Source organism: Saimiri boliviensis, chromosome 9 (assembly GCF_048565385.1).
Source record: "Saimiri boliviensis isolate mSaiBol1 chromosome 9, mSaiBol1.pri, whole genome shotgun sequence".
Taxonomy (NCBI): domain Eukaryota; kingdom Metazoa; phylum Chordata; class Mammalia; order Primates; family Cebidae; genus Saimiri; species Saimiri boliviensis.
Genome location: NC_133457.1, coordinates 86,204,371 through 86,217,760, shown reverse-complemented (window position 1 = coordinate 86,217,760; position 13,390 = coordinate 86,204,371). Strand labels below are relative to the sequence as shown.

The following is a 13,390-nucleotide window of genomic DNA, read 5'->3' as shown; positions in this document are numbered from 1 at the left end:
CTTAACATTTGACTGTGCACTGACATTTGTACCCTCATGACAGAATCTTTTAACTTCCTAAGAGAGCTTTTGCATACATATCAATCAGATCATTCAAGAAAAGAATTCTCTATTTTTGTGTTCAGAAAATGAAAATAAGTGATGACTTTTCCAGGTTTTTTATGATCTATCATAGAGTTTACAAAATTTGTTTTTCTTATTTCTTTTTTTTTTTTTTTTTTTGAGATGGAGTTTCGCTCTTTGTTACCCAGGCTGGAGTGCAATGGCGCGATCTCGGCTCACCGCAACCTCCGCCTCCTGGGTTCAGGCAATTCTCCTGCCTCAGCCTCCTGAGTAGCTGGGATTACAGGCACGCGCCACCATGCCCTGCTAATTTTTTTTTGTATTTTTAGTAGAGTCGGGGTTTCACCATGGTCTCGATTTCTTGACCTCATGATCCACCCGTCTCAGCCTCCCAAAGTTCTGGGATTACAAGCTTGAACCACCACGCCCGGCCTTGCTTTTCTTATTTCTAAACAACGCTAGTGGTGAATTGGATGGAAGACATTAACAAGAGATTCCTGTAGCACTAGGGAAAGTTTCTTGAGTAGAAAGAGGCTGTTTTCACATTTTCCACAATATTATGAACTTAGATTTTACTTAATAACTGATCACCAAAACTGTACATATTCAGTGTACAAAAAAGTTTTTAATCCAAACATATATAAAGAAAATAAAAATTAGCCACAACTCTGAACGCAAGGTTTCTGCTAATGATCTAGACGGTATCTCTTCATACTTTATACCTAATAAAGGTCCCTGTGTGTGTGTGTGTGTGTGTGTGTGTGTGTGTGTGTATGTGTGTGTGTGTGTGTGTTTTAACTAGGACATATTTGTCAGCAGTGTTTCCATTTTTTTACTGATGATCTTGTATTTGAGAAACTCTGGTACATGAAAACTTCTTATCTAGTAAGGAAAGTAACTCTCAGTGAGTTTATCATTTTCCTTTCACTTGTATGTCAGTACTGTATGGTAGGATACATTATGTTTATGTATCCTCAGAATTGTGTTTTCTGTAATGATCTCTGCTTTTGATGATCTTGGTGTTATGTTTTTCAAAATTAGATAAACATTTACTTATATTTTCTTTTGATATTTTTATGGAATGTATTTTAGTTTATGATATGAGGTCCTTTTTATTCTGTGTATTGACCAATATCATGCTAATTGTGATCTTTAGGTTTAAGGGACAGCCAAGCTCTGTCTGCCTCTTCTGCACTGTCGGTGTACACATGACATTGAGGCATCTGTAGGGAGCAGGGTCTTCTTTGCCCTTTAGCAGTTGGACTTTGCTGATGTCACTAAGGTATTTGGGTTATCTGCCTTATGCTTCATTTGAGTTGTGGCCAAAATAGCTGTCAAGGTTCCACTGACCTGCATCAGCCACACAAGGCTAGTCCTCAGTGTAGCATCATCTAAGTAGAAAGATTAGTGGAATTAAGCACTAAATTGAATACTTCTCTTAAGTCACACTGCTGTTTAGTATGAAAGAATTCTCATGGTGCTTGTCGCCTCCCAAGGCTGACTGCCCTGTCCTTTCCAATCAGTTAAGGCCAAGGCTCTGGGTCAGAACACGTTCAACAGGTAGGGAATAGATAAGCACCATAACCTTAGCAAGTGGCCTACAGTGGGCGTTTTCCTTGAATAGCCACCATCCCCACCTGCCCTTATAGGGACTGGCAGATGGATGACCCTCTGCAAATACTGGTAGTGGGGATGAAGATTTCCTCTGTTGGCTTTTCTAGACTAAGATGGAGAAAATAAGAAAAAATATTTCTCGGGTAAGATCATTTATTTTATTTATTTTATTTTTTTTGAGACAGTCTCACTCTGTCACCAGGCGCCAGGCTGGAGTGCAGTGGCATGATCTTGCTCACTGCAACCTCTGCTTCCTGGGTTCAAGCAATTCTCCTGCCTCAGCCTTCCTAGTAGCTGGAACTACAGGCACACGCCACCACGCCCAGAAATTTTTTTGTATTTTTTAGTAGAGACAGGGTTTCACCATGTTGGCCTGGATGGTCTCGATCTCTTGACCTCGTGATCCTCCCAACTTGGCTTCCCAAAGTGCTGGGATTACAGGCGTGAGCCACTGCGCCCAGCCTAGATCATTTTTTTTGAAGATAATGTTTTGCTTATGTATTACAGGAACCTGAGTTCTCTATTGTTAATAATGAAATTATTTTTCTTCTCTTTTCTTAATAATAAAATTTTCCCAAATGTTTAACCAGCAGTATTTGTTGTGAAAAAGATGGTTTGTGCCTCCTCCCACCACCGTCATCCCCACAAGGGAACCTGCCCTTTGCTGAAGTAGAATAAGATACGTTAAATGAATGAGGATTGTTAGATAGGATAAGTTGGAATAGGATGTATCTCAGCTCCCTAATCCTTTGTGGGTTTTTTCTCGTAGTGTATCTTTGCATGTGCAGAGACACATAATCTCTGTTGATATCCCTTTTTCATGATAGATTTTATTAGGAAAAACGTGGTAGGGAATAGAACAACTGAAAAAGGGATTAGAGTTTAAACGTAAAGACCTGGTTTTGACCATTGCTTCTGCCCTTACTCACTGATGACCTTAGATAAGTCATCTGACTTCGTGGAGCACTAATCACCTAACTTGTTAAGCAAAGGTAAACATGATACCTGCTGTACAGCATTCTCAAGTTTTCCTAAAGAGCAAGTGAAATAATGAATATTAAAATGTCATAGAAAGTTTAAGGCACTTAGTATTAATTTTTATCAACATCATTTCCTTTCTTTTCTGAAGAAGTCTTCATTTAAATGCCATTAACGCCACATTAACAGACTGCTACAGTCTTCTCCTTCCTGCTTGAAATAAAAATACCTGACACTATCCATCTGCTTATATTATTAATGTTTTCCCAAAAAACTCAGCTCCCTAATTTTTTCTCCATTTGCCAACTCAACTTTATTTTGTAGCTATAAAAACTGAAGTACCAAAGAGTTAAGTGATAACCCCCCCATTTAGCCAGCCAGTCAGTGGTGGGGAAAGAGACAGTGGTGGGGTGGGGAAAGAGACATACTAAAGGCAAAAATTGTGACCTTCAGTGGGAGTTCTGTTAACCAACATCCACAGGAAGAGGAGGAGGAGCAGCGACCACCCAGCTAAACACCTTCAATTTCCAGTAGCTGCCAGCAGACTCACAGTGAGATATGGCTTTGGAGGAAGGACCCAGTCACCTCTCTAAAGGACATAGGAATCAAGAGACAGCAGACTTCTCAGGCTTGAATTCCTAAAAGCACATCTTCATCAGAACACCCACAGTGATAGCACAGAGAGTTCATTAGCAAACAGATGATTTAGAATTCAGTACTGATTTTCCCAAGGAAACAGTGTCATAACTGGGGATGAGGTTCCCAGACTAGTTCACAAAAGCTGTTACTATCATGAGCTCTGAGTCTTGGAAAGAGGAGGCCTTACTATCTTGTGTCCCAGGGAAATGGCAAGAGCTGTTCCTTCCGCATCCCTGGGCAGAAGGCCAGCTCAGAGCAGAATTTTGAAATGAGACAATCATCTGTGGTGTGTTCTCTCTAGGTCTTAGGCCTCTTTCCCATCAGTGCCCTGGGCTACTCCCTGCATGGCAGGATTTCATGTTTGCCCACCTCTCTCCACCATGTCCCTGTCCAGGCCCACGTGCTCAGTCATGTGAGATGTTAGGAAAAATATCATCCTTCTTTTATCATCCCGAAAGCAGTGCTGTCTACCTTCCTACAGGTGCTGGTACTTTTCAACCACAGGCCTTTGTCAGACAAGGTATTTTTTTTTAACAAGGAGACCTCCTAAAGTGGCCCAACTCTGCCTGGGGTAATTCCCATTATGTTTCTCTCTATTTATATTTTCTCTACAGCTGTTTCCCTTCTTCTTTTAAACTGGGGTTACTAGCCTATGATTCATGAATTCCTTGAAAAAAATTTTTTAAAGTATATTTTTATGTTTTTTTTTTCTGGTCAAAGTTAAATAGCTTCCATCCAATTCTCAGAACAGTTGATAAGTCTTACAATGTCAAGTGTTGGCCCAAACCCATAAATTTTTCAAAATGTCCAAATTTGTCATACTTGTTTGGCACCAGAGATTCAAGCACAGAGGCTAAGGTTGATCAGGATATATTTTTAGGTTCCTGAGGGTAGGTGAATGTAAATTGGAAAATCTCTGTGAAATGTATACTTCCTACAAAATAACTTTATTTTTTTCACGGACTTCATGTTTAGGGTGATATTGTTAGCAGCTGCTTATGGGTGCTTCCCCGAATCTACACAAGAGCTTCATTGGCATCAATTCGGAAGAAAAGAAAAATTTTAAAAAATCATTTTAAAGGGAGAATGATTCACAACTAACCCAAGTGGCAGCATCATCAGCCCTGGCTCTAATTCCCCTAAAGACCAATCCTTTTCATGGGAAGGCAGAGGAGTGAAGTCCTCAGAGGACAGACTCAGGGTCAGACACGTGTGGAATGAAGGCTTGCCCCTCACTGTGGGAACTGGGCAGATGGCTTGGCTGCCCAGAGCATCAGTTTCCTCATGTCTGAAATGGAGAAGGTCATATCCGCCTTGTGGACATTTCACGCAGACTCACATACCAGGTGCTAGCCCCTGTACCAAGAGTTTTGCCTTTGGTCTCAGAACAAATTTCCATCATTATTACCATCTTTAGAGAACAACAACTTCAGTCCCAATGGAATTCATACGAGGCCACTTTTCATTTCACCTCCTGTTTGCTTCAGTTCCCTTGAGTCAATACACACATACTTGTCTTGTCTGCTTCCATCCTTTCTTTTAGTTGTTTGTTGCGACTCTATCCCACCTGTTTTGCACTTTTTACTTTGTTATCAAAACATTTAAGGAAGTATTATAGGTAAAACTTAGAAAAGAGACTTCTCCCTCATTTTAAAGACACATGGCTTCTGCATGGCTCTGTTGTCTCATGGTCTGAGATTGTGGTCATTGTCATAGATGCTCTGTTTGGGCTGTTTTTCTGTAACTAACTGAGCCTTTCATATAATATGTCACATTTCGCATGGCTGATGCTCCTGAAAAATCATGAGGTGTTGCACTAAAGTATGGGAGTAATGTTTCTTTTTGCCTCATTATAAATTAAAGTAGTTCATTTCATACTTTAATGTTACTATGTGCCCCCAAAATAAGCTGATAATATATTACACTTTTAATCTGCTTTTATTGTTGGCAAAAGGCTTTGTTTGCAGAGGGCTGTTCCATACAATAACTTATTCAGTGCAACAAACCTGAAAAGAGATTGTATCAGTCTTGAACTTTTTCATTTTCAAGAGACAGCAAGGCCAACTCAAAGAGGCTTAGCCAAAAAAGGGAAGGTTTTTGTCTCATGCCCCTGAGAAGTCCAGACTTCAGGTACAGCTTGATCAGAGACACAAAGAGCATCATTAAGGCTTCATTTCTCACCATCTTTGGCTCCAGATTCGACTGTGTTGGCTTCACCATCAGCTTATGTGTGGTGGTTGGTCCCGACAGCCCCAGGTTCTTATCCTTCCAGGAGGAAAAGATCAGGCTTCTTGCCAGGACAGCTATGACCAATGCATCTCTTTGAGGCTTGTGAATTCAATAGTTTCTGTAGTCATGTATAGAAACAAGGTCTCTTGAAATGCATGGACATTGGATGGGGGTTGAAGATGTGACTTTCCAGAACAAAATTCTGAGTATTGCTTCCACAAACTAAATGAGTATCCACCATAGAGGTATTATTATCCTCTCTCTGTTATAGATGAAGAAACCAATGCTCAGAGAATATGTCAGTTGTCCAAATCTCACAGTCAGGTAGTTACCAAGAGGGGACTTGAACCAAAGTCCTCTTCTCTTTCTGTAAGTCCATGTCGAACCATGATGGCAAATGATACTGTGGCCATTGGGCAAAGCGAAGAGAGTACTGCACAGGGAGCAGGCTCTAAACTCAGTTCTGCCCCTGACTGTGTGTATGGCCTACACTTAATCTTTGTGGGTCTCGTTCTTCTCATCCATCACGTAGTGACATTACCTGCCCTGATGAATACTCTTTGGGGCCCAGATGAGATGTTGGGAAAAGGACTTTGAGAATCATATGAGTTTTTCATGAATACAAGGCATCTTTGCCTTCTCTCCAGCCCCGTATGGTTTGTGAAGGCATCAGGTTCATTGAAGATGTGCTCAATACTTTCCAGTTTCCAAAGTTGCTTCATACACTTCCACTGCATTTAAATTTCCCAAACAATCCTGAAAGATAGATGAGAAACCAACTGTCAAGGGGTTGAGAAGCTGGCTCTGGGACAAGCCAACAATAAACATGAGACCTTAGCCTCCACTCCCTTTCACTTCTGTGCTGGGACTCATATGCCAGGAGCCTCAGCCTGATTCAGTCAACTTTAGGTGTATCATTCTCAGCAGATGGGATTAGAAGGAACTGAGAAGCAGTAACATTTTGAATATGTCCTAAAACTATGTATTCTAATATTCTACTGTGAGTTGTCTACTTTTAAAATCTGGTTTGGTTATTAATTATTTTCATTTGGGATTGAATATAACAGAGTCAGAAGAAATTCATGTAAATAACCATGAGAAAACAGATCCAACTCTCAGAAGATGAAGACTGAGAATACATGAAGTCCCACCTTGAGAACAATTTTAATAACACTGAATAGCTTTTTCTCATCCCTTTATTGCTGTCGTATAATGTTTTACAGCCCTAAAAACAAGGGTTTAGCAGCATAGTTTCTGCCATATGCTTCCAACATGGCTATGAAGGGTACTAGGAGGACCATATGGGGTGGGCCATGTGTTCAGGATGAGCCAGGATTGGCTGGTGTACCCCAAGGACTCTTGGAGTGACAAGTAGCCTAATGCTATGGCCCCAAAGATCTGTCCCCATAAACTCCAACCTCATCTAATATTAATGTCTCAAAGCCTTCAACCAGGTGCTGGAGAGCTGGCTGCAAGTCATTCCCGATAGAGGCCATGTTTGTCAGTTGGACTGTAGTGGTGGTACCATCCCATGCTATGTGTCCATGTCACACCAGATTCTAGCCAGCAGCATCCGACCCTGGGGTGTGGTATTAATATCTACTTCACCAAGCTGTATTGAGGGTGACAGTGGTGGGTGCCCCTGTTTCTCTGTTTCTCCTTACTGTAAAATTCTTCCAAAGTGGTGGTGTCTAGACCTGTGCTGGCCAGTACTTGGAGCCACTGGCTACATTTGACTATGGAGTATTTAAAATATGGCAAGTCAGAAATAATGTACTCTAAGTATAAAGTGCACACCGGACTTCACAGACTTAGTATATAAAACATGAATATTTTTTATATTTTTATATATTTTTTATATTGATCACGTATTGTAATGATAATATTTTATATTATGTTAAATATATATTATTGAAATGCAATTTCACCTTTAAAAGTGTCATTTTAGCCGGGCGCGGTGGCTCAAGCCTGTAATCCCAGCACTTTGGGAGGCCGAGGCGGGTGGATCACGAGGTCAAGAGATCGAGACCATCCTGGTCAACATGGTGAAACCCCGTCTCTACTAAAAATACAAAAAACTAGCTGGGCGTGGTGGTGCGTGCCTGTAATCCCTGCTACTTAGGAGGCTGAGGCAGGAGAATTGCCTGAGCCCGGGAGGCGGAGGTTGCGGTGAGCCGAGATCGCGCCATTGCACTCCCGCCTGGGTAACAAGAGCGAAACTCCGTCTCAAAAAAAAAAAAAAACAAAAACAAACAAACAAAAAAAAAAACAAAAGTGTCATTTTACTTTTTTGATGGGTCTGTAGAATTTGAAGTTGCTTGTACAGTTCACATTCTATTTCTCCTGGAGAGTTCTGGTCTTCAGTATGCCTCCATACTGGAGAAGTGCAAATGCAGCCACTTGCATCTCTCCCTTGACCCTATGTCAGGTAGGCTTGGATCCCAGCACTTCACCAGAAACGCTTATGTCAAAGTCGCCTTCCTTCCAGTGGTCAGTTTTCACTCATAACTGGTCAGCAGTGTTCCATACAGTTGTCACTTTCTTTCTTTCTTTCTTTTTTTTTTTTTTTTTTTGAGATGGAGTTTTGCTCTTGTTGTCCAGGCTAGAGTGCAGTGGTGCGATCTTGGCTCACTGTAACCTCCACCTCCTGGGTTCAAGCCATTCTCTTGCCTCAGCCTCTTGAGTAGCTGGGATTACAGGCATGAGCCACCACACTCAGCTAATTTTTTTTTTTTTTTTTTTTTTTTTTAAAGTAGAGACAGGGTTTCCCCGTGTTGGTCAGGCTGGTCTAGAACTCTCAACCTCAGGTGATCTACCCACCTTGGCCACCCAAAGTGCTGGGATTACAGGCATGAGCCACTGCACCGGGCCCACAGTTGTCACTTCATTGGCATTTTGTTCTTCACTTCCATGTCATTCTCTTTTGCCTCCAGGAGCATTATGCTGTCTTGATTTTTCTCCTCCTCACTGGTGCTTCCCTCAGTCTCTTTTCCTGGATCTTCTTCATCTTCTCAACTTCTTTAACTCATTCAAAGTCATTTTCTAGTAGAACTCATCCTGACTGACCCTGAGGACCTCCCAGCTTTGTGTCTGCACCTCAGACCTCCTCCCTCTGCTGGAAACTTGTATCTTACCTGCCTGCTCAGCACCTCGATTTAGATATCTAGGAGGACCCTTACACCATCTTAGTCCATTTGTGTTGCTGTAACACAATACCTGAGACTGGTAACTTACAAAGAACAGAAATTTACTTCTTATTGTTCTCAAAGCTGGGAAGTCTAAGATCAAGTCATCAGCAGGTTGGGGTCTGGTGAGGGTCTAGTTTCTGCCTCCTAAATGATGTCTCATTGCTGTATGCTCTGGAAAGGAGGAGCAGTGTCCCCACAAGGTGGAAGGGCTCTCTCCTTCAAGCCCTTTTATAAAGACACCTAATCCCATTCATGAGGGTGGAGCCCTCATGGCCTAATCAACTCTTCAAGACCCTACCTCTTAATATCATCACATTGACAGCACCTGAATTTTGGAGGGGACACAGTCATACCATAGTAACACCTAAAAAACTGATTTCTTGGTCCTATTCCCCCAAGCCTGACCCTAAATTTGCTATGTTTTCTGCATTGGTAAAGGCCAGCTTCCTTCATCCAGTTGTGTAAACCAAAGATTGTGGAGTCACCAATGACATTTCTTTCTCCCACTCCCTGTATTGAGTCCATCAGCACATTTTGTTGGGTCTCCCATCAAATTATATTTCCAGTCTAACCACTGCTCCCCACCACTCACCTTCTCCAAGACCCATCATCTCTGAATGAATCAGTCATTGCCTAGGCCTCATCTCTAGTCTTCCTCCATCTAACCTTGTCCCTCTACAGTGCCCAAGGTATTCCTTTTAAAATGTCAAGTCCCTTTTCTTCTAGGAACCTTCCATGGGCATATCATCTTTCTCACAACAGACTATGCCATCCTTACAAAAGTCACACAAGATCTGCCTTTTCACCACCAGTACACACACACCCCTCTTTCCTGCTTCCTGACTTCCCCTGGTTTACTCTCCAGTTTCTGCACCTTCAGGCATACCCTGCCCTCAGAGCCTTGGTGTTCACTCTTCCCCCTGCCTGAAATGCGCTTCCCTATCTGCTCCTGTAGCCTGCAGCTTGTCCTTCACTCAGGTCTCAGGGTAAAGCTCTCCTTGGTACCTACCACAGCCTATCCTGACCACCATATCTAAAATAGCATCCCATGGCCCTTTAGATGTTTATTTCTCCTCATAACATCATTACCACCAGACATATGTTTATGTGTTTGTTGTCTTCTCCATTGAGATAGGGGCTTCATGAAAGCGAGGTCTTTTCCCTCAAGGGCCTCAAGCAATGTCTGGTACAGAGTTCAGTATTGCCTGATTGGATTATTTTGCGGGATTCTGCTCAGTTATCAATTCTGTGTGCCTTTGGGGCAGAGGTTCAGTAGTTCTGCTGGGTATCAGAATCACTGAGGGACTTGCCTAAAATGTGCATGCCCTGACCCCACTTCCTACAGATCCAAATTCTGGGATGGAATCTAAAACATTTTTTAACACACCCCCCACTTGATTTTGATGCATGGGATAAAGGACCACACTTTGCAAAAGGCTGTCTCATTGTACCAGTTTGTGTTTGTTTATCTGTTGCTTTGCCTTACTGAGTTGTTCTATGTATATCAGCAGTTTTGAATCACCTGGGAACCTAAATATAGATGTCCTCGCCCCACCCCAGATCTCGTGAATCAGAACTTCCAGGGATGGGTCTTGGGAATCGCTATTTTCGAAAGGCTCCCTATGTGTCTCTGATGCAGCCAGTCTTTCCACTGGCCTGTGGGAGCCCCTCCTGTACTTTACAGACTTTGTGAGGAGGTTGAAAGCTCAAGAGCAGGTGTTTTCTCTGATGTTTTAGGCCAACTTCTCTCCCTATCTCCCATTAATCCAACAGTGTTCTGTTCAAATCCGATTTTTACTAAATCACTGTGGGGTGAACTCCTTGGTTTATCCACAGTTTCAGTGTGCTTTTGGGACTTAAACATTGCACAGTATTTCTTTCTTTTCTTTTCTGTTCTTTTTCTTTTCTTTCTTTTTCTTTTCTTTCCTTTCTCAAAGCCTTACTCTGTCACCTAGGCTGGAATGCAGTGGCACAATCATGGCTTACTACAGCCTTGACCTCCTGGGCTCAAGTGATCCATCTCAGTCTGCTGAGTAGCTGGGACTGTAAGTACACGCCACCATGCCTGGCTAATTTTTTGTAGAGATTAGGGTTCACTGGGTTGCCTAGGTTAGTCTCAATCTCCCGAGCTCAAGCTATCCTCCCACCTTAGCCTCCCAAAGTGCTGGGATTACAAGTATGAACCACTGCACCTCGCTCAGTATTTTGTGCATCTCAAATCAACCTGTTTTCTGATTAGAGACAAGAAGGATATCTTAGTCACCTAGCTTATCCTGGTGGGGACTCTCTTTACAGTCCTTTCTATCCTGGAATTTAAAATGTGTTACCCAGATCAGCCCATACAGGATTAGGGTAATATCACCTATCATCATACTCATTCATCTGTTCAGCCTTCCCCTTGATACTGTACTGGGACATGTGCTTTGACTATTGTCAACCTTGGGGTACATTCACTGGTCTCCAGAGTACCGCCAAAGATGGCAAAAATTCCTGACCCCTTGCCCTGTTGCCTGCCTAGACTGCTTAGGTTGCTGAGGGAGGGTATCTCCCTAGAGACCAAGGCCTTGCCCTGCTTCTGTTTGGTTTTGCCCTAGAACTATGTACTGACACTCTTTATAGAGAAAAACTTATGAATCAAAAATTTTCGAAGTATAACCAAAAAGTAAAACAAAATAAGAGGTAAGGTGGTGGTGAGGCAGATGGCTGGGAATGGACTATACCAAGGAATGATACTTGTAGAATTTTATTCCTTGGCCTAAGAAAGAGCTAGCTTCCAGGTTGTAAGGAATCATTTATGAAGACCCTAAGAGATCCTGTTGATTAATCTGTTTTTTAAATACCTGAGTCCCCATGATCTCAGAACGAGTCCTCATTCTGGACTTTGGATAGCCAACTCTTTGGTAGCCTCTTTGAATATGTTGGGTTTACCTCCATTCTTTGTAAAATATGATGGGTTCATTATCCATGGCAGAATCTGAAAAGTAGTAGGGTCCTCCTCGTAAGCCCAGAAAGCACTTGCAACCCTCCTGGCACACATTATATATCTGTACCTTGGCATTGTGCCTCTGGGTAAGCCTCAGATTGCATTTTGATGCCAGATGTGAGGAGCCATTAGTAATCAGTATGACTCCCTTTAGGAAATCCTGTTCCCAGGTGATAGCTGCTTCCTTAGGAATACTTGTTTGGGGGCTGAAGGGAGCAGCACCAGAGGCTCTGATTTAGTGACAAAGGGGAGTGAATTGACCCTAGAAATGTTAGAATAAGAGATTTTTAATGAGACCTGACAGCTCAGGGGCTGAAGAGGGAGTCTAATCTTTTTTTTCCTGCCCACCCAGTCTTCATAGAAATGTAAATATGCCTCCTTCAACAAATTGCCAAATGTGGTTTTAATTTGTAAGCAAGAGACCCCGCCTTGCCTTTCTTGTCTTATTTTTTTTCTTCTTCTTTTCTCTTTTTTTTTTTTTTTTTTTAATCTAAGTCACAGATTTTACACTTTTTGAACAGGACATTTCCTCCTGTCACTCTGTCACCTCTTCTGTTGTCCCTTTTCTTCCAAGGACATTTTCCTCCATTGTTGTCAGAGGAATTTGGGATGAGAGCTGACTGCTCTGCTTCATAAAGGAGTTTTTGAAGTTCCCATAAGAAATGCATAGCACTCTTTAAACTGAATTTTTAAAATAAATAAAGGCAGTGATTGAATTTAATATGAGATTTGAAGAGAGTGTCACTATCACAGCATCATACTTTATGTGGTATATGCAGTATTCATTGTTGTTATTTATGACCCTGTCTGCCTTCCATTGTGGATTTCTTCCAGCCTTGGGGAATTTACATCATTCCTAATAGCAAAAGGCTTTCTGGTTCCCACAGAGTTGTTCAAAGCCTGACTCATGCTCCTTATGTTAATTGTTCAGCTCTGAAAATACAGCACTTACAGGGTGTGGTTGTAAGGGGAAAATCTACTGTACTTATAGGGCATGTTTAGAAGTGTTTCACACATAAATCTCAATTTCTTTCCATCTCTTTCTCTTATTTGGCTTTTAAGCTGTCACTAATTTTAGTCTTAGAAAACAACAAAAAAAAGAGAATATAATCCAATAAAATCCAATAAAACCTAGAATATTCTGTTCCCGAGCTTAAAACTGACTTGGATTATAACCAGATATGACTTTGAGTGACACTCTGCCAGGTCTGAGATGGATAGTCACAATTGAAGAGAGCGAAGAGCCCATCCTCAGTGGTTCAGGACAGTGATTAGGCAAAGCACATTTCCTCCGCCTGTAGGATAACCCGTGGTACTCATGGCTGCCACCTACCAGGTGCTCTGGGGCGGTCACTGCTAATTCCAATGTCTAAAGCAAGAACCTACTGACAGCTTACTAAAGCTGTTTCTAGTGGTAGCAACATTTTATTGAAATTTGATAGGGAAGAATACTTAGTGTCTTAGAAAACGACAGGAGTTAACACCTTGTCTGGATTACCTACTTGATAACCAAAAGAAGAGATTCCAAAAGTATGAAGTGGGTTAATGTTGGCAAGGCAAGTAGGCTTTTACATTTTATAATTACTTTCTTATGATGCTTCCATGGGAACACAAAAGGGTAGATAGGCAGATAATCTTTGAATTACATAAAACCAGAGTGGTGATTAGTATAAGGAAAAAAGTCCTGAGCGTTCTA

At 41.8% G+C, this 13,390-nt stretch overlaps 1 protein-coding gene across 4 annotated transcripts in view; it reads left to right on the top strand.

The window, feature by feature from the left end:
• SLX4IP (SLX4 interacting protein) overlaps positions 1 to 13,390 on the top strand; it is a 195,668-nt gene that overhangs the window by 176,610 nt on the left and 5,668 nt on the right. The window lies entirely within an intron of this gene.